We start from the raw sequence: 3,991 nt of genomic DNA on the forward strand, positions 1-3,991 counted from the left end.
AGTGACCAGTGCTAGTCGGTGCTAGTTAGTGTCGGTTAGCTCACAGGGCTCTAGGGAGTGACTAACATTTTTTCCTCTAGGTCGCATCCGCTGCCTCCCCACAAACAAAGCAATGTTGTTTATATCAATACAGTTTAATTTTGCGTTACATTACTTATTTCTTCTGTAAAGCCGTGCCTGTGTTTGGATCTCTCCGTTTACTCTCCACGCAGCCCCGCCCCCATCAACTCACACAGGCTCCCCAGCAACACAGAGACAGAGCGGCGACAGCGCCGGTGTTCCACCGAAACACCGCTAAACACTTCTGACATTTGCTCACAGTTCTAATTATTATTTACACAGCTGTATATTGTTAAGCATGAGAGACAAACCTGTATTTGTACCAGTGTTTCCGCTGGTAACTCTATCGCGGCGGCCACGGCGAAAAACACAGAAGAAGTTATTGAATGTCACTAACTTCAGTTGGTAGAGTGATAACGTGTGAGACGGAGCCTGCTGGACCCATTCATAATGATCAACCGTCACTCTGTGAGTACGTCCATCGCACTCCCCCTCTCTCCCTAGCTCTTTTAATGACTTATTGTTGATAACAGGTGAAGGAGCTTTCTCAGAGATACATTTAAAAAAATATATATATATATCCTAGGCTATTTATTTCAGATCATTTTCATTTACGTGTTGCAGCTGTGTGTACAGTATGTACAACATACAACTTCAACATAAGAGGAATGTAGGACAATATGGATGTGAAAGCAGTTATAAATAGCCTATGTGATTATAAAATTTGTTTTGGTTAAAATCAACAAATAATCGTGATAATTAATCTTGATCTCAATATTGATCAAAATAATCGTGATCATCATTGTGGCCAAAATCGTGCCGCCCTAGTAAAGAAAGTACGACTGTTCATAACACTAATGCTCTAGTGAGGCACTGGCTGAGCATTCATTCACAAACACTGCTTCGATTGTTACTTGTCAGACAGTTTGGCAAAAAACGCCGATCTTTCCACTGAAAAATCATTTGACCGGAGATCAGACTTATCAGTCTTTATTGAGGCTGAGAGTTCCGTTAACGTTACTGTAACAGGAAACATCACTGTAAAAAAAAAAAAAAAAAAGTTTAAAGCATTGTGAAGGTAAAAAACTTGTGTAACAATAGGTGACTGTGTCCTGCAACAACAAAGCTAAGTCACTTCAACTTGCTTCTTTTTCTCGGCTGCCTTCGTGTGCGTTCGGAAATTGACCCCGCAATAAAAAATGACAAATGCCCATTACAATTTCCCAAAGCAAAACAACAGTCCCAAACCCAAAGATTCCATTTCTTCACACACATGACAGAGAGAGGCAGCAAATCATCACGTGAATACTGGAACCAGGGACGATTTGGCGTTTTTGCGTGACGTGACTGAAAAAAGTAAGTGATCGTCATCATAATTCAATTTCTGTCCATTGAGTCAATTAACCGACCAATTGTGGAAGCTCTAAATGTCTGTGGCAATGCTCTGGCAGTACTATGCAACAATGTGTCCTTTTCATCTATTCATGCTAGGGTATTATTCATGACATTGATAAATCCAAGGAAAGCACTAACACTGTGAAAACTCCCACCCGTTTGTAGGCCGTCATAAAACAGTAGAAACCAGTGGGTTTTTACTTTATAAAAAGCATTTGCTGTTGGCCGCATCACTTTAATAAACCAATTGTTGAATACCAACAGACAAGTGGCAGCATGAGGGCTTTTACTTTACTTTTTTCCCCCCACCAGCCACCTGGAACAGTCCCGAAATACAATCTAAGCCGTACCACATTTAAAATCTTTGTTTTCATACAACATTCTTCTTAAGAATAGTTCTAAACAACCGTTTTACAATAACAATATAAAAAGTAGGGCTGCACAATTAAACAAATTTTAATCACAATCACAATTTTGGCTTCCCACAATCAAATTTGCGTAATCGAGCAATATTTTAAATGCGCTATTCCGTTCACAAAACGCTCCGTTTTTTTGCAAAGCCAATCTACCGCTCCGTAAACCACTGTCTGAATATGAGCCAATCACTATTATTCCCTGCATCACGCAGCTTAGTTTCTAGATGTAGACAGTCACAGTGGACAGAGTAACGTAAGGAAAATCCCACAACAGATAGCAGTCGGTCATATGTCGGTGACAAGATTTACCAGTAAATGCAACATTTTGTCCCGTCTGTGTTGTTTTTCAGACAACAGCAGTGACCAGTGCTAGTTAGTGTCTGTTAGCTCACAGGGCTCTGGGGCGCAAGTAATATTTTTCCTCTAGGTCGCACCTAACGTCCTCGCATCCGCTACCTCTCCACAAACGAAGCAATGCTGTTTATATCGATATGGTTTAATTCAGATTGTAGAGTAATAGCTTGTAAGACAGAGCCAGCTGGACCTGAGAGATGTGACCCATGGAAGAAAATCATAGTTCATAAAAATGCAGTGTAGTGACAATAGACATTTCATACACCCGCCATTTGACCCGCCATTTGACCCGTGCTGGACCCATTCATAATGAGTCAGCTGTCACTCTGTGACTAGCCTAGCATACTGTTCATCTATCACACTCCCCCTCTCTCCCTAGCATTTTTAAATCAGTTATTTTTGAAAACAAGTGAAGGAGCTTTCTCAGGGATACCTTTTAAAAAAATATATCCTAAGCTATTTATTTCAGATAATTCTCATTTGCATGTGTTGCAGCTATATGTATGTACAAAATAAGAGGAATGTAGCACAATATGGATGTGAAACCAGTTATAAATAGCCTATGTGACATTAAAATTAGTTTTGGTTAAAATCAACAAATTATCTGGATAATAAATCGTGATCTCAATTTTGATCAAAATAATCTTGATTATCATTTTGGCCATAATCGTGCAGCCCTAATAAAAAGACTACATCAAACATCAACTTTTCAAAAGGTTGATGTTTGATATATTTTATTTATCTGAAAAGATGACAGGCCACAAACAGAGGCCGAGTTAAAAACAACAACAGGGATGTTCTTTAAGAAGTTGTCCCTTTTTGAAAAAATTACAAACGGCCCATCTAGCTGGTATTTCTAAAAGTTGGAGAAGCTGCTGGACAATATGCACCAGTCATGACAATATGCACAGCATGTTTGTCAAAGATTAATTACGATAAAGATCTATTTGTAGCCTTATGTCCCACAGAGCATGAAGAGAACAAAAGTAACTTTAAGTGGTAACCTCAGTGACACATTTGACACTATCTCGTTATAACTCACTTTAAATGCAATTGTTGGCTGCTGTCTCGTTAGATTAGTTAACTGTAACTTACCATTAAACAGGATAAACTAACAGTAAAGTTGACAGCAAGCTTCCCGACTCAGTTTTAACTCCCTGTTGCAGCTGCCGTGAGGTCAGAGGCTGGCGGTTCAGGGTCTCTCCGCTCCAAGTTATTTCTGTTTGTTTACTTGATGTAACGTTAAAATCACAGCAGTATTTCAGTTTTAATTGTGGTTATGTTGTTAAGGAGGTTTAATAATAACTGTATGCTACACAAAGTTTCCATTTCCTCGCAGTTCATTGTTACATAGCAGGGTTTTTCCTTTCAACTATCGTCCAAAAATAATTTTATAATTATTTTTTCTGGTTCCGAGCTGATGAGACATCTTTAAGCTTGAGCCCTGTTGCATTGCGCACACAGCAATTTTTAGTGACAACATTATTTTGTCATTTTGTCAAGTAGTTTACTTGTGTGTATTTTTATTTATGATTCAATTACCTAATTAACTTTGGTTGTGCTGTGGAAACTATGTAAATAAAAAAATAAAAAAATCATAGATTGTGCGTCTAGTAAATTGTTAATGATGTATCCATTATTCATCAAGTGAGACTATATTTAAACAGGGTCCCCTCCTATTTACACAGGTTCCGTTATCAATTACATACGCACATGTAGGCGGTACCAAAGATGTTGTTAGATTTGTGTTTCATTCGTTAAAGAAA

General features: G+C 38.5%; 1 protein-coding gene across 2 annotated transcripts in view; it reads right to left on the bottom strand.

Annotated features, from left to right (window-relative positions):
• The window catches only part of nutf2 (nuclear transport factor 2), an 8,999-nt gene that overhangs the window by 3,292 nt on the left and 1,716 nt on the right, over positions 1-3,991 (bottom strand). The gene's annotated exons all lie outside the window — the stretch shown is intronic.

Source organism: Etheostoma spectabile, chromosome 8, assembly GCF_008692095.1.
Source record: "Etheostoma spectabile isolate EspeVRDwgs_2016 chromosome 8, UIUC_Espe_1.0, whole genome shotgun sequence".
Lineage (NCBI taxonomy): Eukaryota > Metazoa > Chordata > Actinopteri > Perciformes > Percidae > Etheostoma > Etheostoma spectabile.